Below are 25,470 nucleotides of genomic sequence, written 5' to 3' on the forward strand. Positions count from 1 at the left end.
TTGACTTATTTCGCTCAGCATAACACCCTCCAGTTCCATCCACGTCATTGCAAATGGCAAGATTTCATTCCTTTTGATGGCTGCATAATATTCCATTGTATATATATACCACATCTTCTTTATCCATTCATCTGTCAAAGGACATCATGAGCCTGGTAGCTTTTAGATGGAAATTATACCCTCAGTTTTCCTGGTTCTCAGGCCTTTGGACTCAGGCTGGAACTAAACCATTGGCTCTTTTGGATCTCCAACTTCCTGATTCACCCTGCAAATCTTAGAACTTGCCTGTCTCCATAATCACTTGAATCAATTCCTTGTAATAAATGTAATAAAAATAATAATAAATATATATACACACACAAAGAGGTTTATTATAAGGAATTGACTCTGTCTATATGCTCTTTCTACAAGCACACATACACATTTGTAGGCAGAAGGAACAAATATACAAATATATATGTATATATATACACACACACATATATATATATACCCAGAGATTTCTTATATGTATATACATATACAGACCCAAGCACACATTCTATTGGTCTGTTTCTCTGGAGAACACTGACCCACACAATGAACCAATGCTTTGTGTTATCATCGGGAAGACCTCTGGGCACGGAGGTGGTTCTGCAGTCTAGATCTGGTAACAAACACCTAGGTTTTGGGAAGATTGAGCTATATTTTCAAAAGCATGAAAAAGCATGATTTGTTTAGGAAAAGCCAGATAGTTCATGGTGCCCAGATCATAGTTTCACGCTAGGAGCAGTGATTCAGCAGGAGGGGGCATAGGGAGAGGAGGGTGGGAAGGCTTTGCCATGATGGGATTTGGCAACAGTAAGGAGCTAAAGAAGGCTCTAGAGCAGAGGACTGACACACTTAAAGGCATACTCGAGAAAGGCTCCCCTGGTTGCAGTGAGAAAGGCCTAGAGAGGGTGAGACAGGGAGCAGGGAGCAGGATTAGGAATCTGCCACCATAATCCCAGGGAGCAAGGAGCAGCCCCTGGATTCAGGCCTGACTGTGGGGATAGAAGGGACGGAGCACCCTGAGGGATGCTTAGAGGTGTTGGTGGCAGGGCTTGGTGGTGGTTGGACATGGAGAGAGCAGGAGACACAGACTGGGAGAATTCCAAGGTTTCTGGCTTGAATAACTGGGAGGATGGCAGCAATGGGACCATCGATTATTACAATCAAGAAAGCCCCTTATTTCTATGTCTTATAAAATAAATCAGAGAGACATCGTTATAGATTGCTTTCCACTCCCTCCTGTATCTTTGCAGCTCCTGTCAACAAAAGATGGAGTCTCATTTCCCCTCCCCTTGAATCTGGACTGGCCTGTGACTTGCTTTGGCCCAGAGGAGGGGTGGACGGGGTGGCATGGCGGGTCCGAGGCTAGGCTTCAAGAGGCCGTGTCAGAACCCTGTCCAGCCATCGTGTGAACAAGGCTAGCCTGCTGGATTCTGAGACACCCTGTGAAGCTGAGATGAGCCATGCCGCTGTGGCCGTCCTGGGGCAGCCAGCCCCTGGCTGGCGAGCCTCTCTGCCTGAGGTCTCTGAGTGGGCTCAGCCAAGGAGAGCTGCCCAGCTAAGCCCGGCCTGAGTGGCGAGCCACAGAATCATGAGCAGAAGAGATGACTGTTGTTTCAAGCCACTAAGCTGTTGGGTGGCCGGTTAGACAGCAAGAGGGAAGTGGTACAGGGATTTGTGAAATAGACGTAAAGCTAAAATCAACGGGGGATGGTGTGTGGCTATTGTATAAGCTTCACTGCACTCTGCAGGCGTTCATGAGGGTGAAATGAGAATAAGAAAGCCCCTTGATTCACCCTCTCATGAGGTTCTTAGAATAGTTTGTTTAAGGAATCAGTCAGCGTACATTTTTCCAGAAAATTCATTTTGCCCCCTTGATGACCTTAGTCCTCATCCCTGTCACAATGGGGTTGTGCCCTATTGGAAGACAAACAGTTCTGGAGCATCCAGAACTTTCCCGGTTTTGGCACCCAAAGTCCCACATCCTGAGAAACCCTTCAGCCTCAGACAAACAGGGACAGTGGGTCACCCTATTGTGCTTTGCTGCTTGCAAGTTCACGTTCACCCACTGGCTTCCGACGGGGGCGGTGGGGGCTGGGGGAGGGGGCCGTTGGTTTGCTGTTGCCCGTTTGATAGACAGGGAAGCTGAGATGCAGCAAGTCTGAAATGCCCCTCGGACCACCCAGCTGGAAGGCAGCCAGGAGAGGAGCTGAACCCAAGGCAGCCTGATGCTCATACTTGGGCCTGTTGTACGCCAGGTATGTGGGGCAGGGACAGCAGCCCCTTATGGCCCGGCCGTGGAAGTGAGGAGCTGCACCCCGGACACACTCCAGCATGCCAACCCCTCTCCAACCGGATCATTTTCAAACGTGTTGTTCGAGGTCTGACACCGGGAGAGCAGAGCTCAAGGCTTATTTCGTAGCTCACTCTATGGAGAGAGATGACTCGGGCCACGGCCCACCCTGACCCTACCCTCTGAGGCCAGAGCTGCTGTCAGTTCCGATCTGACAATGGCAGTGAGGATGAGACTCGGCTCCAGAGAGAGACTTCGGAGAATCCAGAAAAAGATGAGGCAGGCAAGGGGGACAGGGACAGGAATAGAGAACTGGTTTCATCTCTTTCAGGAACTGTGTTGATTCTTGATCGTGAACTCTTTGTTTGAAAAGAAGATCCATTTTTCATACATTCAGAATTCCAAGCTGCCGAACATTTCCTCCCGTGATGAGACGCATTCAGAACAAAAACGTGCAGCCTGATTTGTCTTTCCCTGAAATCAAAGGCACTGTTCGAAAGAGACTGCGCTCACCACACAAAGGTAGCAGATGTTTGCTGAGATTGAGCCGCACAAGCATCCACACGTTCAATCTTGGGAGCATTTCGGTTTTTGAAAAGAGGAACAGTTTTGTGTCATTCTGTGATGTGCGGAAGCTTCTGGTACTGGTGCTCAGGTCGGGTGTGGATGAGGGCGGGTTAGATCCAGACGGCTCTGCAGGGGAGGATGGGGCAGGACGCACCACATCATCAGGCGCCCACTGAGCACCCAGTGTCCACCTAGGATGGTGTTAGGTGCAGGGGCTGAGGGCACAGGGCCTTCAGCGTGCCATGATCTTAATTCTTGCCAGCAAAGAGTTTCTAAGTCTAAGGCTTCCTACACTCATAGCTTCAGAAAGCCGATTCTGAAGCTGAACTAGCTTTTAATTTCCCAGGTGTATTTCCCTTCTGTCATTCTCGCCTCTCCCAGATTTCTCCCTGTCCCTCATCCCTGGGATGTGATCAGTCACAGAAACCTGCATATTCTATTCCCCCAAAATGGAATTCAGAATCCATCCCCTGTTTCCATTTGCAATGCAGATTTCATCCCTTCTCCTCACGACCAAGCCACCAGAAACACCCTGGTTATGTGTATATATTTATATAATACCCCTCAAGCTGTTTTGCAATGATCCGTTCAGAGGTCATACCAGGAGCTCCTGGAGGTTAGGTTCACCTTGACTTTCTCAGTAGCCAGCGCAGGGTCTGGTATCTTCCTGGGGTTCATCAATATGCATGAGTGAATGAGGAAGTAAGAATGTAAATGATGGGATATTCCTTAACCATCCCCACCATGCCTTTCAGACCCCTCTGTTCCCACAGACCTCTTTTTTTTTTTTTTAACTTGCCAACTCCTATTCATCCTTCAAGATCCAGTGCCCATGTTGCCTCCTTCAGGAAGTCTTCCTGACATCCTCAGCCTGTGCGCTTATTCATTTCTCCCTGTGCGCTTCCACAACATTTCTGACGCCATGTGCACAGCAGAACGCATACCTTAATGACTAATGTGTCTGAGTTCTTGCTTGTCCCTGCCAGAGATGCAAGACTATTTAGCTTCACAACTCTGTTCTGCCTGATGTTGCTGCCTGAGGCAGTGTTGAGCTAGATTCTGAGGGTGCCTTTTCAGCAGTATATTCATATATACGTAATGTTTCTATTTTATATAATACATATAATTTTTCAGTGTATTAGAAGGAGCAGGCCCAGTTCCTCACCAATGAAGTAAATCTAAACATGACAACAGTGATAAAAGGCAGTGACGCAGACAGGCCCATGTGGGTCAGCCTGCCATCTGGTGTGGCTTCTGGAAGATGAAGCCTGGTTCGTGCAGACAGGCTAAGGATTGCTGATCCCAAGGCCTGGGTGGGGAAGGTGCGTGAAGCCACCCTTTAGCTTCTGTTCTGTTCCCTGTGCAAGATGGTGGCTAAGAGGCGAAGTTCTCTTGATTCTCAGCTTACTCCATGCCAGGCTGATGTTGGGCATAAGGCATCAAACTCTGATAGTTACAGGGGTAGACTTTAGGTTTAGAAAAATTGGGTTAGAATCCCCACTCTGTCATCTCCAGTTGTATGATTTGGGGCAAGTTGCTTAGCTTTCCAAAGCCCCAATTTCCTTAAAAGGAAAGGGCGCTTCATACTAAGTCAGCCTTCGTAGAGTCCCTGGTAGTGCCAGGCACTGTGTTTTGTGCTACCTACTCGTGCCAGCCGTGACCACCAGGGAGGTACCATTGCCACCCCCATGTCACAGATGAGAAACTGAGGCTCAGGATGCTTGGGTAACACGTCCAAGGTCACTCAGTTGGAAAGCACCATGTCTGGGGAGAAACCCAGAAAGCCTGACTTCAAGTCCAGTACTCTTAGCTGTGACTCTCATTAATCACTTTATGATAAAGATTTTTGGAAGAATTACGGGAGTTAATTTTTAAAATGGGGCTCTAAATGCTTAAGAAGTGATAGCTTTTTACGATACTTTTGGAGCACTTCGTGGAGTATGCAAAATGGACAGACTCACATTCCAAGAAAAAAACAAAAAAGGCCCTCAGAGTTTTGGACACAGAATATTTCAATTCTAACGATAACTTATTTTTATACTATAAACATCAAGGAAAAAGTAACCGATTCCTTATAAAGAATATGAAAATCAGCTGTCTTGAGACTTCTCCTTTGCTTGCTTTCCAAAATTGGAGAAGCCCTTACAAGGTTTCGAAGGAAGAAGATCAGGACCTAAGAATTTTGAGGACTTCATAGTTCCGGGAACAGGTAGACATTCTTTCAGGTCCAAGGACTCAAACAGACTTACAGTAGAGATGTAGGACAAATGAATGGAAAGAAGGCGGGCATGGGGGACTGCTGGTAGCAAAGGACACGAGATTCTTTCTTTTTGAAACTTAGACCCCAGGTTCAGAAATCCAGGAGGCTGTATTACACTCCTGGGCCCGTGAACTCTCATTATTTCGCTCAGCTACTCTTCTGCTTCTGCACCTTCCCTGAGACCAAGAAATATATTTCCCTATGATTTTTATCTCTTCCTTAATATAGGTTCGATCATTTAATTCAGGAAAATGGGGATTAGGAGGCCCAAAGTGGTTAGTGGACTTGCAGGGTTCCCACAACTATTGAGGGGCGGTGTGGGATTTCTCCTGGGCTCTGGCGGACACAGCTTCTGCTCTGCAGGGGAGCCGACCACCCCAGGGCAGAGCTGGGACTGTCATGGACCTCCTGCATCTGTGCAGCTATTTCCACAGGCTGCCTGGTTTTCTGCAGTTTGGGGGCTCAGGAGGCCACTGCCCGCTCCCCAGGGCTTTCTTCTGGGCAAAAGGGCTGCTGCCAGTCCTACTCGAGGGTCCCAGCTGAGGTTGTTTTGCAGAGCAGGGACAGAATCTTCCCAGGCCATGCCTGGCCCCAGAACCTTTCTGCCAGGAGCTTTCTTTAGGGAAGTCTCTCTGATCCTTGGCCAGGAAACCAAGAGTGCGCAAGTCTTCCTCTTTCAAGATAGCCCTGTCCCCTGGCCGAAAGGCCAAGACAGAGAGTAAAGCTGCAGCAGAAAGGGCCTGACATGTCACACTCATGGTTCTGGCCTGGCTTTTTTTAGAAAAGGAGCTCTTTCCCATGGTAAAGGGGAGAAGTCAGACTTTCCTGTTCCTCTTGGGCCGGGCATGAAGCAATCTTCAGCCCTGATGTTGACACCAGGTCAAACCCCCAGACCTTCTCTCTGGGCCCGGCTCCTTGGACTTCTGAACTCTGACCTTGGCAGCAAGAAAATGACCCACTGGCTGGGGGTTCCACAGCAGCAAGATCTGTGCAGGGCCCTGGCAGAAACGGAGAGGAGCAGGACAGTGGCGGGGACCCAGCCCTGGGGCACGCAGCTGGACTTGGCCCCCAGCTCTATTGCACACTGTCTGGGAGGCCCTGGACAAGTTACTTAACTTTTCTGAATCTCGGTCTCGCCACCACGAGCAGTGGAGAAATTACACTCTCTACACGGGTTATTTATAGGAGAAAATGAAAAGATCTGTGTGGAGAGCTTGGTGTAGGGCTTGGCATATGGTATGCCCTCAGTAGACATTAATTCCTGTCAAGGTTCCTGAAGTTTGCACCTCAGTCTTTACTTTGAACAATCACACAGTACATAGGAGTAAGGATTGTACACTTAGAGGTGGAGCTTCTGGATTTCACGAGAACTGGGTCCAAGTCCTAGCCCCTCTCCCCCCACAACATACCCACACATAGTAACATGTGAATTTGGAAAAGCTCATCCTTTTCTTTAAGCTTGAGTTTTCGTCTCCCTTGCTTGGTTCTTGTTGATGGGTGGTGGAGGTGGAGATTTCTGCCTGTGCTGGGCATATGGTTGACGCGCGATAACCATTCCCATTATTACAAAGGAATCAAGTCAAATCCATCCAGCGGACGGCCTGAACCTCTATCTTTGGGGCGGACCACCATCAAATATGTGCAGATGGGTCAGTCCTCTGGCCTGGTATGTGTGGTGGAGAAAATCTAATTGGAAAAATTAAGGTCAGAGTAGCTTTCTTGGTTTCATCATTCACTTTTTTGTTATTCCCAGAGCCTGGCACAGGGCCTGGCTTATTTTAAGCCCTCAATGCATATTTGTCAAATTAAAGAAGGCTTTGCTAATGCCAACAGAGTTTTTTTCTGACCGGGCTGGCTCCACGGGCAGGGCCCTATGCTTAGAAGTGCCCCGTGCATGGTTTAATGCTCTCTTGTTGCCATCTTGAAACTCTTAATACTTTTTGAAAAAAGGGCCTTTCATTTCCCTTTTGTACTTGGCCCTACAAATTATGTAGCAGGTCCTATGTGCTGGCAAATATACCTTGAAGAAAATCCAAGCCACTCAGGCTGACTTGCTGCTCTGGCCTGTCCCTACCCCCCCCGCCCCCCACCCCGGCTGACCTCTGTGGCCTGGTGCCACCATGCTTCCTGAACTCTAGCCACCCAGACCTGTTCCTTTAACAGGTCATGCCTCCAGCCATTCTCCAGCTCATCCTCTGGTTGGCTCCTAAGTCACCTCCACTGGAAGGCCCACCTTGACTACCCTCCCAGGCACTCTCTATCTTATTAACCTGACTTATACTCTTTATATCATTATAGCCCCTGATTCTTCTTTCTGAAATCCACTTGTTTCTTATTTGTTGACTTGTTTATTTTCTGTTTCCTGCAGTAGACTCACCCCAGCAATGAAGGCAGCAGTCTTCCTGTCTTGTTCCCTGCCTTGTACCCAAAGCATTGCATAGCCCTTGGCACACAGTTGGTACTCAATAAATGCTTATTGGCTTAAGAATGAATGGAATTGGCAGCGTTGGGTTTTCATCTCTGATCTCCTAGGACTCTCTCGGATGGGAAGGTGAGAGCTGAGTTGGCAGCACGCACCGAGGTGGGGATGGGAATAGCTGTGTGGGTCCCCAGCCCCTGCCATTAAGCAAGGTGACCACCACGCCCGTATTCTCCTGACAACAGAGGCCGGGCTCCTGGCTCAGGTCCCTGCAGTGGGAGTCCACTCTGCACACGGGGACTTAGAAAGGTCTGAGCGACTGCTGTGGACTAAGAGGTGGGAAATCAGAGCTAGACTGCTGTGGACACTGGATTCAGAGGCCATTTCATCCACTGCTCCATTTTGCAGGTAAGAACATTGAGGCTCAGGGAGAGGAAGAAACTTACTCGGTAGCCATAACACTAACAGCAAAAACCCAGCCCAACCCAAACCAAACCAACTAATCAAACAAAAAGAAAAAACAGTCAGAGGCAGTATAACAGGCAAGGATAATATTAAATGCATTGATATTTACAAGGTGCTTAGGACAGTTTCCTGCACAAAGAGTTCTTTCACTGTTCCAGGAAATTTACAAGACCCTTACTGGTAGCATTTCATCAAATCCTCCTGGCAGCCTATCATATTGCATCCCCATTCTACAGATGAGGAAATAAAGGCCCCAGCTAGGGAGTGGAAGGGCTGGGATGTGACACCAGGCTGGCTGACTCTAGGGCTGGGTTCTTAGCCTCTTCCCTGGGTTGCAGTTATGGGTAGAGCGGGCCTGGCATCTCTGTGCTCTTTCCCAGTACCAGGCAGGCGACTGGCCCGAGTGGAAAATGCCTCTGATTCACATTTGCTCTGCTGGGAAGCCACCTTACTCATTGGCTCATTCATGCTGCAAGTATCCTCTGCCGTCTCCCTAGTGCGTGGTGTCGTGCCAGGAACTGCAGGCAGATGGGTGAAGCCAGGCATCTTCTGTGTGTTGGGGCAGCAGTCCCAGCCTGGGGGGACTGGCAGAAGGTGGGCCACACGGCGGAGAGCCAATGGGCACAGGCGAGCTGACTCTGCTGTCCCTCCTGGGGTCCTGGCCCACCCTCTGTGGAGGGTACAGCTAACACAGGGGTCATGAATGGCTGGGATCCCAGATACACCAGAGCAGACCAGACCTGTTCAGTTCTCCTGTGCAAAGTCCCACAGGGAGGGTTGTGAGGGAGAACTCTGGTAGCTCCCAAGGTGTCTGAGAACTGCGCTCCCTTGTGGGCCAGGTGAGCTGTGGAGAGGGGGTGAAGGCCCAGTGGAGGCCATCCCTGGAAGACGCCCAGAGCCTTCAGCAGTGATCTCAGATTCATCTCTCTTTCCTTGCAGCCTGGCTGTCTTGCCTGCTCCCCACACCCTGTCAGGAGCAAGCCCTGTGGGATTTACTGCGCGTCTCTTGAGGTGAGTGGTCCCTCTTCTGTCCATAGCAGAGATCCCAACCTTATGCCATCATCGACTACATCTGCCTATTCATTCATGCACTTAATACTTTCATTTGACAAATATTTCCTGAATTTCTCTCGTAGGCTAGGTGTTGTGCTGGGCTCTGAGGACACATCTGGAAGTAAATCAGTCATAACTTCTACCCTCACAGGACCCACATGTTAGAGGGCCAGCATACATAGAAGAAAGCAAGGAGAAAAAAATAATCACACACCCTAAAATGTGCACAGAGGGAAAGAATGGGGTGACATCCGGTGGTTTTGGAGCTGACTTCTCTCAGCTCACGAGAGACAACTGTTAAAAACTCAGGAGTTTCGTGAGCTGGGGGTTAAATGCAGGCATTATGAAAAATTAACTTGGGCAAATTTACAAGGAAATAAATTATGTTAAAAATAAAAAAAATAAACTGCGTAACTTCTTAATTATTTTACTCCTATCTATGCTCTTTAAACGATTTACTCCTGTTGTATCCATACAGTGGAAATACTCTGTACTGTACGTCACCGTGTCTCCCTTCCTGACACCCGCAGCTTGACATCGACTCTGACGGGAGCCTTTACTAAAAGCTCCCAAACTGGCAAACACAACAAATCAAGGCTTTTGTTTTTCATGGAGAGCTGGTTGTTAAACATTTCCAGCACCCACTGGAGATCCACGAGAGCCTAACAGAAGAACGGACCTCAGGCAGGAAGGTCAGGGCAGGGGCTGTCTCTACGGAGGGGGTGTTTTTGGTGAGACCCGAAGGACCTGAAGGTGTTGACCGTGTAACCGAGCACATGAAGTTTCACGTGGAGGGAAGAACAAGGGCGAAGTCTTTAGGTGTGGTGGTTTCTGGGAATGAAGAGGAGACCAAGAGGGCTGTTGAGGAGTATAGACAGCTATGGCACCATGAGTGAGGAGATAGGAAGCTGGAAAAGTGGGCAGGGGCCAGACCTTCCCGTGCCAGGGCGTTTGCATTTTATTTGAGGTGCAGTGGGCCCTTGGGAGGGCATGGCTGGGGCCTCAGGCATCCACTCGAATTCCAGAGTGCCGCCTCATCCCCACCTCTGGGGCGCTCCGTGTCTGTCCTCCTTCTCTCCCAGCTCTTTCTCCAGAACTGCAGGGGGCAGCGGAAGCAGGGCATGAATTCTCTTGGGGGCCACCTTCAACCACAGGAGATGGAAAGTGGTGGATAAAGCCTCCTGTTTTGCACATGGGGAGTTCTAGGAGGCCTTCTGCATACTTCTCAGGAATCCTGGTGCGCTCGAGCCTCTCTGCCTACCAGAAGGACCTCAGCAATGTCCCCTTTGGGAAGCTGGGGCCCTTTCTCTGTCTCCCACTTTCTGCTCCTTCACTCATGCTTCATGGGATCAACTCCCAAATCAATTACCTGCCCCAAAGTCCCTGTCTCAAGCTCTGCTTTGGGGGAGCCCCACACTAAGATGAGGGTTATAAGGGGTGATGGGAACACAGTGAGCACAGAATGGGTAGATTGGGAATGGGCTGGAGGTGCCAGTTCTGCCCCCTCAGCTTCCTCCATCTATGCCTGGGGCCCTGCGCTCCTCCTTCAGGGTCCCCTCTCTTGGGCCCCAGAATCAGTCTTGATCAGGGACAGCCTAGTCCCTTTGCTGAGGCCTGAGTGTGTCAGCCCAGGAGGTAAATCAGACCCAGCACCATGGTGTGGGGACACTCCGGAGGCCTCACTATGTCTGTGCCCAATGCCCTCCCCTCCACGGTGGCCTGTGGTCAGGCCCCTGATGCAGGTCACACTAGGCTGGCCCCTCACCTCCTGATCCCTGTCTTCTCCTGAGGGTGTCCTCATCCTGTCCTTCCCCCATGGTTCTGCCAGCCTGCCACCTAGATCTGATGGTTTGGCGAGCTGTCCGAGTCCCCATGTGGCAGCATGGCTGGTCCCCAGCACTGAGTCTATGCCACATGGACCTCTGTCCTGTGAGTTTCTCAGGTCCTCTGCCATCGGCTGTAACCCCACCCTATTGGCTCAGCCTGGGTCAAGTAGGATACCCTCTTCCTCAGTCTCCCCAGTTCAGCATAGGTTGGCAGCTCACTTAGCAGGGTAGGCTTCAAGACATGCTTCTATTGTAATGAGAGGATCTGGAACGAAGCAGCTAGGTATTGGTGTTGTGGCCTGTGTGCTCAGAGTAGTCTCTATACACCCCTTTCTCAATCTTTCCCTTCTTGGCCCTCCAAAAGCCATGTCCTTCTATTTCCCCTCCACTTTGTACCCCCTCCCCGCCACCCCCCCACCCCCAGCACAGGCCCTCCATCAGGACACGAGTTGCCTGCGGCAGTGGACCCCACTCCTTCTAGGACGTTCTTCCTTGGCTCCATGCCCAGGAAACCAGCCTATTCTCCTCCCTCTCCCCTGGGGGCCTGGCTCTCTTCCCCACCATCAGCTCCTCCTGCTGCTCCCTTCTGAAGCTCTACAGAACATTGTGACTCATCCTCTGACTCAGGTGGAGTCTATTTCTGTTCCCACGTTCTGCTCCCTGATGGGCTGGAGATCACAGCTGTCACTCTGGAGGTGGGTGGGGGGGGGACAGCTAGGTTCCCGTGTGTGTGCTTGTGCATTTGTGTCCATGTGTGTGTGGGAGGCACTTCCCCCAAGAGCCTGGGGAGGGTGGTTCTCCTCTTCCTTGCCCACCTTATATCCCCTCAATTCCTCAAGAGCAGACAAGCATCCTCTAAGGCCCCAGGAGGGATGAGTGGTGGCAGTAGCCACAGAGAGCCTCACCCTGATCTTCACAAGATGACTGTATTATGGAAGATGATTTTTAGCAAAGAAAGTCCAATTGATGACGGCTTCTGGCAAACTCTGAATCCCAGAATCTCTGCATAATAGAGCTGACAGGAGCCTAGGGGTTGAAGGCAACCACCCACTTGATACTTTGGGCCTAAAAGAGACCCAGATTGGTTAAAAACCATTTCTGAAATTAGCCAGCAAGCAAGTGGCCCAGCTGGATTCGAATCAAAATTAATTCGTGCCCTCAGTTGATGTCAGATAGTTTTCCTGTCCTCTCTCCTTGTCCCTCTCTAGGCAGGAGCCCCCCTCCACTAGGCATTGTGGCCAGCAGCCATGCGTAGCTGTTAGCAGTTGAAATGTGGTGGTCTGAATTGAGAGGTACTATAAGAGTAAAATGCATGCCAGATTTCAAAGCTGTAGCATAAGAAATACTAGGGAAAAAAGTCTCATTAATGATTTTATACACTAATTGCAGGTTTGAAATGGTAATATTTTGGATATATTGGATTAAGTAAAATATAATAAAATTAATTTCACCCATTTCCTTTTACTTTTTAAAACATGCCTACTAGAAAATTTTAAATTCCATGTGTAATTTAAATATGTAATGGTTCATGTTTGTGGCTCACATTATGTTTCTATTGGGGCCGATCAGCCCTCAGGCCAAACCTGGCCCGGTGCCTATTTATATAAATAAAGTTTTATTGAAACATGACCAGGCTCATTCACTTACATAGTGTCTATGGGCAACTTTGCAGAGTCCAGTATTTGAGATGGGGACATTTCGACCCTGAAAGCCTGAAATATTTATTCTCAGAAAAAATTTACAGAAAAATTCTGCTGACTCTTGCACTGGACCATCAATTTCATGAGAACAAGGATTGTGAGTTTGACACAGAGTAGGTGCTTAGTAAGTATGAGTTGAATGAATGAATGACTTAGTTAATTTTGGAGGGTGAGTTTGTTGGAATTCCAGGCAGCGGGGCTAGCATGTGTCAAGGCATGGGGCCAAGAAATAGCACTGAGCATGCTGGTGATGGGGGTGTCTGGGGTGGCCCTTTTTACAATATTTGCTGATCTCGCTCTAGATGCTTATATTGGTCTCCTCCTCGGTCCCTCGCCTGGCCTCGTTCTTTCTCAGGCAACTGCCATTCTGCCTACAAAAACCCCACCAAATCATCGAGCTGCTTCAAAATCTTCAATAGCCTGGCCATGGCTTATAGGAGGAAGTCAGAACTTCTTAGCATGGCCCTGCAGCCTGCCTTCTCCCCTCCCCTGCTCTGGGCCTGCTCCTTCCCCCAGCCCCACCCATTCTGGTCTTCGGGACTCTCTTCATCCCCCTCTGCCTGCAAACCTTGCCTTGATCTCTGCATGTCAAATACCCACCCTTCCAGGCTCAGCTCCAATATTTCTTCCTGGAGACACCATGTGGCGTTTTGCCAGTTTGAGTTTCTTTTAAATAATTGTTACTGTAAGATAAATGATAGGAGGCAGTCAGTTCCCACAGCACGTTGTACCTTTTTTTTTCACTGCAGCCCTAATAATTGAAAGCAGGAAATCTCACTTTTTATCTAGTACTTACTGTGTTTACCACACTAAGCTCTCCCCATGTATTGTCTTTGAAAATTCTCTCAACTTTATGAAAGAGGCACTATTTTACCTCCGTTTTACCAATGAGGAAACAGACTCAGAGATGTGAGGTAAGAATAGTGAGTGGTGATCCTGAACTTCAAATTCAGGTTGGTTGGACTCTAGAACCCGAAGTCTTAACCTAAGTTCTGTGCTCTTTCCTGAGGCTACTTCCTACTCATCCCTGCCTGGGCCCCTGGTTCTTCCTGCAAAGACCCCCATCCCAGGTCCTAGAAGCAGTCCTGACTGGGGACAGCCTCATCTCTGCTCTGAGGCCCGAGTGCGTCAGCCAAGAGGTAAGTCAAACCCAGTGGGGTTTGTGTGGAGACCACTCCAGACCTCACTATCTGCCCCACCCTCAAGTTAAGTATAACTCTTTGTTCCTTTTTGGGTCTTGACATAAAGGTCACCTCCACAGCAAAGTCCTCCATGATTGCCCAGACTGGGTTAGATCTCGGATCTATATTGTCATAGCACTCAGGTCTTCTCCTTCCATAACTCTCATCACATCTGAAATTTTTTGGTCATGATTCCTTTATCATCTGTTTCCCCTACTAGACTAAGCATCATGGGTGTCTGGGCTTTGTTCATGGTTGTAATTCCAGCACCGCTCCAATGCGTGGCACACGCTAGGTGCGCCGTGAATGTTTGAATGGATGAATGCAAGTCTGCTTGTTCTCCTTTCCTGGATATCCTATCAGCCTCACTGGTCTCCATCCAGATCCACAGGGAAACAGAAAAGCATGTGAGTTTCTGTCCTCTCCCTGCCCCTTCCTGAGTGACTTCGTGTGGAAGACACTGGTACGTGTTGAAAGGAGACTATGAGAGATCGATGATCATGAGGCCAGTAATGTCTGATCTTGAGCAGAACTCGAGACGGAAATCCCCTTCCTTGGCCTCAGCCGAGGCAACCCACCCACCATGTGCCCTGTGGAGGCACAGCCTGTGGCCGATGACCCCGCTGAGGGTGGGGGTGGGGGGGTGCAGATCCCCTGCCCCACAGATGGGCCTGTGGTGCAGGCGGGGAGCCAGGCCGATCCCTGCCCGTCCCCACCCCCACCCCCACCCCCAACCCCTTCACCCTGCCCGCAGGGAGTGCCGGGAAGCCTGCTGATCAATCATACAGGACAGCTCCCCTGCTGGGAGGAGGACTTGGAGGAAGAGTCTGATTCCCAAGCATAGCCAATGGCTACCCCATTTCTCCTCCACAGTGGGCTTGGCTTGAGAACTTGGGTTTTCACTTGGTGCAGAGGAGGCCCTGGCCGCTCAGGTCAGACCTGTAGCAGTTGGGATTTTAGGACTACCGTGTTCATTCTTTTTTTTTTTTTTTTTTTCTTTTTAAAAGATTTTATGTATTTGAGAGAGAGAGCGCTTGCATGCGCCAGCACGAGCAGGGACAGAGGGAGAGAAAAAAGGACAAGCAGACTCCCCACTGAGCACCAAACCCAACATGGGGCTCGATCCTAGGACCCTGGGATCATGACCTGAGCGGAAGTCAGCCGCTTAACCAAGTGAGCCACCCTGGTCCTCCTTACACATCTCAGAGCTTGGCTGCTGCGTGGGAACGTCAGCCCTCTCCAGGGTGCCGGAGAATCCGATCTCAGCCTGGGTCCAGGTGACCAACTCACTACGGTTTGCCTGGGACTGTCTTGTTTTTAGAATTACAAGTCCCACTGCCAGGAAATCCCTCATTCCTAGGCAAACCCAGAAATTGATCACCGTTCCTGAGTGACCCTTGCTCTGAGTGATCAGGGACAACATCAGACGCCCATCCCTGTGTGCCGGCCAACTCTTCACCAGTTTGGCACAAGACTGCAAGATTCCCTGGGGTTCAGGGTTGGGCTGGGGCTGGGGACAGGCAGCAGACAGCTCGGGCTTGCGAATCTGACCAGCGCACAGGGACTGGTATGAACCCTTTTAGATCCGGTGTTAAAAACCAGTATGGGGGCCCCAGGGGTGGTCTGGTCTGCTGGGCTGTGTCTGGCTACATAGAGCTGGCCCGGGTTTTGGGAGATATGTTCATACAGAGCAGAATAAGCCAGACCTGGGTACACAATGGAAATCTAATGTGAGCTACTTATACGATTTAAGATTTTCTAGTAGCTCTACTAAAAAAAGAAACGGATGAAATTAATTTTAGTAATACATTCTATTTAACCCAATTATCCAAAAATATTATCATTTTAACTGGTGATCAATATAAAATTATTAATGAGATAATACACGTTTTTAAAAAATTCAGCACATCTTGATTTTGACCAGCCACATTTTAAGAACACATGGGGCTAGTTCTGGGCAGTGCAGATAGGCATTTTGATGGCAGGGAGAGGATCTCTGTTCAGACAGGGCTTCTGAGTTCTCAGCAGGTCCATTTTTAGGGGATATTTGGGGTCCTTGAAGATGAAGATATATCTGTGAATTTCAAAGTCATTGGTTGTCCCAGTGTGACACTGAAGCTGGCTGGGGATCCTATCTGGGGACTGTAGGTCCTCTGGGGCAAGAGTGGTGTTGTTCATAGTTCATCTTGGTAGGGTAGCCAGGCCGCAAGGAGAAATGTCTGTGGGCATGGCTGGGGAGGGGCTCTTTTTTATTCTTGGACAAGGTCTGTAGTCAGCCTGCAGTCTTGGCGAGCCTGAACCCTAATGGAGCAAGTGGGAGCAAGAGGCTCCTGCTGGGAGAGTGTGCCTTCCCTTCCCACGTCTCTTTCCACCCTCCGGGGCAGGTTGTGGATTGTGTTCTGGGTCTGGTTCCCATCTCAGGGTCCAGCGAGCCCAGCCAGCGAGCCCCCGTGCTTAAGAATAGTTTTGCAAATGTCAATTTCCTTCTTAAGAGCAGTGTTTCTTTGTTTTTTGAAAGTTGTGCTTCCTTCCCTTGGGAAAATGGATACTCCACACTTTTTAAATACAATGACAGGGGTACAGAGGCACCCAGAAACATTCTTTGCCCTCAAGAGTAAGCATTTCCACTTATGGTAAAAAAAAAAATACGGAGTCCTTATGAGGCACAGAAGTGAGAGCTGAGCCCCGTTCTGTGTCTCTCTGCTCCACGTGCAGTCACGTTGACAGTAAAAGCTCTTTTTTAACTTTTTTGTTACCACTCTAGGAATGACTAAGGTGCAGTCTACCTTTGCAGAGCCCATGAGGAAAAGCTGTCTACAGCACACTAGAACAGGACAGCTCTTTAAGACACTGTGCTTTAGTACTTGAGGAAGCATCTTCTCATAAATTGTCTACAAGACAACGTGCTTTGGAACTCAGAGAAGCATCTCTTTTCACATAACCAATTACAGAACTAATTACAAACTGTTTTTATCTGTTCATTAAGGTAGATATAATTAAGGCAACATTTTGTTAAACTGGTTTGAGTGTGTGCTCTAGAGTAATAATTACTACTTTTATTTCTTCGCGATGCTTTCTAATTTGTCTTGGCTTCATCTAAAGCCACCTCCTGTTCTGTCTTGCTCTCTGTTCTTCATCAGAAAGACTTGGGTCCCTTGTCCTGCGTCCCTGCCACTTTCCTGGTTACTTTCTGTTCCTCCTTCCGCTGTCCCCTCTAATCTTGCTTCCTCCGGGAGGCCACCGTGATGCCCCAGATTGGAAGAGTCCTCTAGCGTACGTTCCCATTGCTCACCATTCCGTCGTTGCACCGATGTGCACCTGTTACCTGTGCTGCCCGCTGCACCGTGAGCTTCATGAAGCCCGGGCCTCACGCCTGTGCCATTTTCCGCTGTGTCCTGAGTGCCCTGGACAATGCTTGGCATAGGGTCATGTTCAGTAAGCATCAGGGGATTGGTTCATGGTAGATTTGGACCTCGTTTGCTCCTCGTTGGCCACCGTTGGAGTCTGCTCAGATCTTAACTGGGTGCAAGTTTTGTCCCATCCTCCACCCTCCACTTCCCCCTCGTCCTCCTGTTTTGTGAATGTACACTTGCACCCAGGTGCGCCCATGTGCACGCGTGTGTAAACACACACACACGCACACACACACAGGGGATGAGCAGCGTCTTTTCGTATCTCCTCTTTGTCTTTAGGCCAGAACTCCTTGGCCTTGTTAGCAGGCCTGGCTTCTGAATTGGTCCATAAAGGTAGAAAGGGAGCTCTGTGCTGTTTATGAGAGATGCATTGCCTTCGGGGGGCATCTACCTTCTCAGGGGCCCCTGGGGATTATCTGTGCATCTATCACCTCTGCCCAGCACCCCCTCCCCCCGCCCCCCTGTTGGGGAGCTCTTTTTCCCTGAAGCTCATGGTCTGTGCTCCATGTCTACCCTTCCTGCTCAGAGGTGCGCTGGCACTCAGATGGGGGAGCCAGAAGCTGGAAACACAGCTCCTTCCTTCCCCACCCCTGCACAACAGGAGTCTCCGGTGGGAGGTTCCCTCTTTCCAGGCTCTCCAGGAGGTGACCCCCAGCCAGCACAGAGCTACGGGCAGGAGGCCAGGCTGCAGTCCCCAAGGGGGCCTGGCCCCAGGAGCCCAGGCCTCTGGAACAAGCCCAGGGCAGTCCTCACACAGCTGGCTGTGAGATCCACGCCCCAGAGTTTAAGACACTTGACTGAGGAGCCTCTGCTTTTGGAAACAGTTTAGACCGTGGTGATGTTCTCCATGTCCCCGTTCCCAGCCTGTCTCAGCTCCGCTACTCCCCACCTCATGCCGGGCAGGGGCCTTTGCCCTGAACCTTGCCCCTTCCCAGTGTCCACGGTCTGCTCCACCTACTGCCCAGACCAATGAGAGGCCAGGGGAGGAGAGTCTGATGGGGGTTGGGGGTGGAAATGCCTTCAAGCTTAAAGTCAGGATTACAACCACCCCTCCCCCCAGTGCTCCAGGGCAGGCTTCCTGAACTCCACAGGGAAGGTGGGAAGGCGAAGCCAGGCGACCCTCCTGCCTGCCTCCTCAACCCACCTCCTCCTGCCTGCCCATTCTTATTCTCCAGCACCTTGTATTCAAACCATTGCCCCCGCCCGCTGCCCCCAGCCCTGCCCCTTTATTCTCCCACCAGGACATGCAGAGCGCCCGCTAGGACTTCTGGAGGCCGCAGACTTGGGTTCGATACGTGGCCGTTTGACCTTGGACAAGTGACTACACCTCTTTGCACCTCTGTGTTTCCTCATCTGTAAAATGGGCTTAATACTCCTTTTCTAACAAGGTTGTCATGAGAATGACATAAGGCAATGCACCCCTTTAACACACACTTCTGAACCCCTGCTACGGGACGGACACTGAGCTGTGTGCTGGGTTACGGCAGTGATTCAGACAGGATCTGGTTGGAAGGAGCCCACCACCTAACGGCGGAGATAGAAAACCCTCACACAGGCACGGAGAGAGCTCAGCAATTCAGCAGAGCCATACGTTTCCCCTGCCTGTTGGATGATGTTGAGAGGCAGATGGATGGGAAGCTGTGACAGGAGGCGCCAAGGTGGGAGTATCCCGAGGCAGGTGGGGAGCGAAGAGCAGGAGGCTGTACTCGTCAGAAACCTGGAGGGTGAGGAGAGGTCCAGGACTGGGGAGGGTGGACCAGGTAGAGGAACACTGAGCGGGAAGGCTCTGAAAGTGAAAAATCCTCTGCTGGAGGATTTATTGATCCCCATGAGATCTCGGTGGCTTGGGCATGGTGAGCAAGTTCGATCAGGAAGAGGTGAGCCTATGATAAAATGTACTGGATCCTGTAGGCCAGTGGTTCTCAAAGTGTGGCCCCTGGGTGGGTAGCATCAGTGCTGCTTGGGAACTTGAAAGAAATGTGTGTTCTTGGGCCACACTGTAGATCCACTGAATGGGAAACTCTAGGGCTGGTGCCCTGCACGTGGTTCTGACCACGCTCAAGCCTGAGTCTCTGCTGGACTAAGGGAAGGAGTTTGGATACCCTCCTCAGCGTGGGAGAACGCTATTAGAGGGTTTTAATCAGTGGAAGGGGTGTGGAGGCAGGAGGTGCTCCGGTTCATTGATTTTGAAGGGTCCTCTGGCAGGAGGGTGGTGGATGGACTGTGGGATCTGGGGCGGCTGTCTACGCCGGATGGAGAGATTCATCTGATGGCTGCAGTTAGCACCATCTTCATCTCAGCTTCCCACGCTCACGCCTTGCCGTGTCCCCTTCCACTTCGAATGGACATCGAGCGGCCAAGCTGTCTCTTACCCAGAGCCCCTGCCTATGGTTTCTGCTTGCAAGGATGGTACACCCTAGGGCCAAGAGGCTGGACTTTGGTTTTGCAAAGACTTGTGTTTGAGCAACTTCCCTGTGGGAAGACTAGGAAATGAAACCCACCAGCCTGTCACCTGGGTCTGCCAGCCCACGTTCCTGGAAGGAAGAAGGGGGTGCTGTGATCACCAGGGCTCAAGGGGCTAAGGGTGGGGTCCTGCCTGCCTTGGGGGTGCACCCTTCCCCTCCCCCCCCCACAATCTCCAGTGGACGGGGCTGCAGAGGGAGCCTTGCCATCCCCAGGCCTTCCCACTACCAGCCTGGCCCCCGGGCCCTAAGTTTGGTTGCTGCTGTGGAGGGTCCGCCCTCATCGAGCTCCTGAACTTGTGGTCAAGAAGCTACGGCCCTCATGGTCCCACCACACCCACCACCAGGGGGCCAATGTTAACAGATCATTTAGGTAACAATTGCTCAAGTGCCGAGAATGTCAGGCCAAAGAGCTGACGTGCTCGGGAGCTCAGGTGAAGCTGGTGAGCGGTCAGTGTGGGCAGAGGGGCAGCATGGGGGCTGGCATGGATTTCCCCGGGGAGGTGCTGGCTTGGCTGCATGGCCTTGCTCTTCGGAACCCTTGTCTCCTCTTCTGCAAAGTAGGGGCCATAGCAGCCCCCGGGTCAGCTTTCGGTGAAGACTGATGGAAATAGTCACATCTGCAGAGTCACTGGCAGAGAGCGGGTACTTCGTGAGTGTGTCCCTTCTGTTCAGCTACCGCGATGCCCCCCCGGGGACAGTTCTGGGGGCATCACGAGACGCCCCCAACTTAGTGCTGTAGAGAACAGCCATGTCGTTGCGCCCAGGGACTCTGTGGGCTGGGGACTCAGGGCACAGCGAGGATGGCTTGACTCTGCGTCCGATGTCTGAGATGTCAGCTGGGAAGACTCAAAGGGCCGGAGGTGACTAGAATGTCAGGGGTGGGGGTGGCCGATTGCACGGTTGGCTTGGTTCGTGCAGCTGGGGCTTTGGCAGGGATGGCTGGATGCTGCACTTGGTGAGGACTGCACATTTCTACTGTGGCAGGTTTCCCTGACATGCAGCACGCAGTTCCAGAGAGGAAAATGGAAACCGCATGGTTTGTGGCAAGCCTTGGAAGTCACTTGGAGTTACGTCTGCCATACCCTATTGATGGAGTCACAAGCCCACCCAGGTGCAAGGAGAGGGAACACAGGCTCTGCCTCTTGGTGGGGGAACGTCAAAGAATTTGTGGCTGTGCTTTAAATCCACCATAGCGACGAGCCTTCCAGACTGAAGTTGGTGGTGACCAGGCCTGCCACCCACCCAGTGGGGCCTGTGTTCCCAGCCCCTATGGGGAGGGATAGGGAGGCTCCTTCCAGATGCGAAGGATGGAGCACCACCAGCTCCTTGTAAGCCTCAGGATCCAGCTCACCTTGGCCTGTGACCCGAGGAGGGGGATAGAGTCTGTCTTCCTGCAGCGCGCAGAGGTTGGCTGGGCCTGGGGAAGGGATGAGTAACGCCCTCCAGCTTCCCTCTCTCCGAGCATTTAAAAAGCAGCAATAAGTAGATGAGAGCCTGGGAGGTGTGATTGATTTGTTCTGTGAATCACAGAAGAGGCTGTAACTCACGGGAGATTAGGGCTGAAGTAAGTTGTACAGCTCTTGCATCACACGTGGAGATTAATGGCTTATCACACGAGGCCCCACCCTTAACCCGGCTGGCCCACGGGGGATTTAATAGTGGGGCCATACGGGCTGACTTTTAATTCCTGGCTGTGGGCTGCCCCGATTCTCGCCCCTGAGCACCTGCCCGCTTGAAGCTATGAGGGCTCAGAAGCTGGGGAACAGCTTCCCTTTTGGGGAGCAAGAGCTAGGGGTTCCAAGTTTCCCTGTGTCCTTCCTGCAATTTTTCAAAGCAAGGAGCACAAGTTTTCAGGAGGGTGGAGGGATGAGGCTACTTCTGTTATTCCCACCAACTAGCTTCTACTTGCTCTTCCAGAGGCTGTGCTGAGGGCTCCAGAGATTCTCAACGGAAGCCTCTCGGCAAACCTCGGGGGTGGGTGTGATGGAACCGAGGTGACACATGAGGAGTGTGGGCTGGAGGCTGCGCAGGCTCGTGGAGGAGCATGGGTGGGAACCCAGGTGTGAGCTCCCTTTACTAGTTTGCCGGCTGTCTGGGAGCCCCAGCTGCATCTGTAAAATGGAAGGGTAGGACTTTTGTCGAGGTGCTCTGAGGACTGTGGGGTCACAGTGCCTTGCACTTCGGAGGTGTTCATTTACAAGTCAGCCCAGGACGCTGCTGGGGACAAGAAAGGGACAGCAGAGGGAAAAGCAACCACGTACTTCTGAGACAAAGCTGGCCTCGTGTGGGTTCCTCTGGTGCCATACCTCGGGGTGGAGGTCAATGGGCTGGACCCATTGATGGTTGAAGAGAGCCAGGCTGGAGAAAGACGAGGCTAGGTTTGCAACTTGGCCGTCATACAAAGTCAGTCTGAGGGCTCTGGATGGTCCCTGGCACAGAACGTGGTTAGAATTCAGGAGTGGGAGGGCAATGCCTGCTGCAGGCTCAACCCTCGGCTCACGTATCTGTCCTGACCGGAGCAGCAGAGCTGCCCGAGGTCCCCGCCGAAACTCCACGGGAGGCTGGAGGCACTTGTGTCGCTGGTGGGCAGCCAGCAAGGCCATGGGGAGCCCTGGGTCTTCCTTGCCTCAGTCTGTCCATTTTCACATCTTTGCTTCTGCCCCTGCTCCTCGGACCAGCACACCTACTGCCTGATGGGTAGAGCTGGTGTCTGGATCTGTCATCACACAAAGACCAGGCTGTTGGCTTGTGTCCAGCTGAGTGAGTGAGTGAGGTGGACCTCTCAGCTTTCTGTCCACCTGCTCCCCGGTCTTCATACCTGCAGAGAAGACCTTTTGGGATGTTTATGGCCACGCGCCCGTTTCCCACTGGAGTTCACCACATGGCTTGGAAATCTGTTTTCTGCTGGAACCAACCCAGATGAACACCATGAGCTTGACCCACTAAGTCCTGATACTAAAGATAGGGACTCCCCCCCACCCCAAGGCATGCTGAACTAATGTTAGAAGAGATTAAGACCCCCCACCTTCTCACAGACGGAATCACAACACTAACATTTATGGGCCAGGTTCCTTACATTTTCCACATAAGACAGTCCTTCCCCTGAATGCATCTACATCTCCCCTCCTGCCCCGCCTCCCACTTTTCTTGCTTTATTTTGCATAACCCTTAAAGTCTTCTACTTTGTAACATACAGAGTATTTGTTTTAATTGTTTGCCCGTCTCTCCATCCCCACTAGAGCGTAAACTCCACAAGGACAAGGATTTTTGTCTGATGCCTTTATTGCTGTATCCCCCACACTAGACCGTACCTGACACATAGTAGATACTTAATAATTATCAGTGAGATTGACTGAATGGGTAAGTGCTCATGAGCTTTCAGAGATGTGGATCTCCCAGATGGCTCTCTCCCACCCACAGCCTCTGCTGTGTCCTCGCTGGGCTCATGGACACTGACCCTTGGGCAGCTCACCATGGGCTTGTTGACCTAACAACCACTCAACTTTGCTCCCTGGATTCGGTCTTGGCCTCTGGCCCAGGCTTTCCAGGAAATCCAAGCCCAGCTGTTCTCAGTCTTGACTGTGCTATTCCTTAGTGATCTCTGTAACTTTGTGGGGCTCTCACTCCTCTGTGTGGCAGATACATGAATGGCCAGTCATATTGGGTCTGTTGTCAATCCTATGGCCACATAGCAGGTCTTTAGTTGGGCAGTCAGTCAACAAGCACCTACTACACAGAGCCAGAATTCTAGAGCCACATTGCCTGGGTTCAAGTTCTAGCTCTGCCACCTATTAGCTCTTCGGGCAACGTCTCCGAACTTCAGCTTTTTTTCATCAGTAAAATGGCCTTAATGATGCTTAGTTGGAGGCTTTAGTGAGATTAAGTTTGAGCAAAATGATTTTAGCATACAGTAAGTGCTCAATAAATATTAGATATTATTACTAGTGAGTCAGGCATAGGGTTTGTTTTATGGGTGACAGAGATGAATGAGATGCAGTTCATGGCTCCAAAGGACTCACATTCCAGAGGGAAGGGCCAAGAAATTGCCAGAAAACTATAGTGTAATGTGTTTGAGGCTGTGATGGTAGAAACTACGGTGCCACTCAGGAGGGCTGCCTAGCCCAGCCAAGGTCAAAGAAGACCTCTCCGGACATGTAATACCTGAGGGAATATGACTTTGGCAAGTTGAAAGTGTATGTATTAGTTACCTATTGCTATGTAACAAGTTAACCCAAACTTTGCATCTTAAAACTACACATTCATTATCTCACGGTTTCGGTGGGTCAGGAGTCAGGGCATGGATTACCCGAGTCCTCTGGTTCAGGGTCTCTCACCAGCTGGGTGCAATCAGGGTGTTGGCTGGTTCTTAGGTTTCATCTGAAGGCTCAGCCGGCAGGAGGATGCCCCTCCAAGTTCACTCGTGTGGATGTTGGCAGGATTCAACTCCTCATGGACTGTTGGACGGGTAGCCTCAGTGTCTCACTGGCTGTTGGCCGAAGGCTTCCCTCAGTTCCTTCTGCACAACATGGAAGCTGGCTTCCACCAGAACAAGAAAACAAGAAAGGGTGAACAAGACAGAGAGGGCTTTTTGTGACCTAATCTCAGAAGTGACATCCCCTCACATTTCCCAGGAGCAGCAAATTACTAAGTCCAGTCCATACTCAAAGGGAAGAGATTCCAAGGGCAAAGATCAGAAGGCAGGGTCACTGGGAGCCATCTTAGAATCTGCTGGGGGAAGTTTCTGACGGGAAGGGGAAACTTTGTGCAAAGGTACAGAGGGGGATGGAACCTTCCTGGCCTGCTTGGGAAAAGGTAGGTGGCATGGGAGGGAAGTCCATGGGAGAATGCTGGTGGTGACTGCAGGTGGAGGTAACAGCAGATGGCTTTGGAAAGCAAGGTGAGGGCCAGCATGTGAAGAGCCTTGAGGCCCTACATGGAATTTCTCTTTTAGTCCTAAGACAATGAATAGCCACTGAGAGCAGAGAGGAGCAGAGGGACATGTGAAAGAAGGATCAGCACGGGTCTGTACTTCTTCACACGACCTTGCATGGCTTTATCAAGAGAGTGAAGTTGGAGCAAGAGATGGTATCTCAGGTATGACCAGCACACATCTCCAGATGTCCTTAGGGCTTCTTCTTGTGGGTTCTATCCCCCTGACCCATGAGCTGACCCATGGTTGGACAGTCTCCCTGTTCTTGCCAACCCCTTCTGGAACCCTTGTGGGCAGCCACTGTGTGTCAGGCAAGTCCCTGCTGGACAGCGGTTGAGGGGGGGGAGAGAGGGAGGGGGCAAAGGCGAATCCGATGACAGCAGGGCAGACCCCCCGCATCCCTGGGCTCAGTCAAAGATGTTAATATAAACAGTTAACATTTATGGAGGATGCGCATGTGTTGGGCACTATGTAAAGAGGTTTATAAACCATATCTCAGAAATGCGTAGTGATAAAGGTGCATGATGTCTCCAACACTGGCAAGTCCGGAGAGAGGACAGATAGGAGCTTCTTAGACCACTATTGAAACTTTTCTTTACGTTTGAAATTGTATCAGAATGAAAGGATCCTTTGTCTTAGGGTCTGCTACTGGGGAACCCAAACTGAGACCCTCTCTGAGCCTTGTAGAGCAGGGTGTATACCGACCGGGCAATAGCCGGGGTTACCGTAGTGGGTATCCGAGCCAAGCCTGGCACAGGGAGCAAAGACTCTATCTCCCGCCCCCGTCCAATCGGCAGCCACACATTCTTGAACACAGGGGTTGGGAGGCCTGCAGAGAGCTCCGAAGACGTACTGCTGGGCCCCAGAG

General features: G+C 50.9%; 1 long non-coding RNA gene across 1 annotated transcript; it reads left to right on the forward strand.

Annotated features, from left to right (window-relative positions):
* The first annotated feature begins 7,725 nt into the window (after nt 1–7,725).
* Nucleotides 7,726–9,499, forward strand: LOC115936715 (uncharacterized). Its single transcript, XR_004072113.2, has 3 exons — nt 7,726–7,977; nt 8,974–9,045; nt 9,171–9,499. It is a non-coding gene; the product is annotated as an uncharacterized LOC115936715 (long non-coding RNA).
* Nucleotides 9,500–25,470: the final 15,971 nt, after the last annotated feature.

This window comes from Leptonychotes weddellii, chromosome 10 (genome assembly GCF_054177405.1).
Source record: "Leptonychotes weddellii isolate Sample4059 chromosome 10, ASM5417740v2, whole genome shotgun sequence".
In the NCBI taxonomy this organism is placed as follows: domain Eukaryota; kingdom Metazoa; phylum Chordata; class Mammalia; order Carnivora; family Phocidae; genus Leptonychotes; species Leptonychotes weddellii.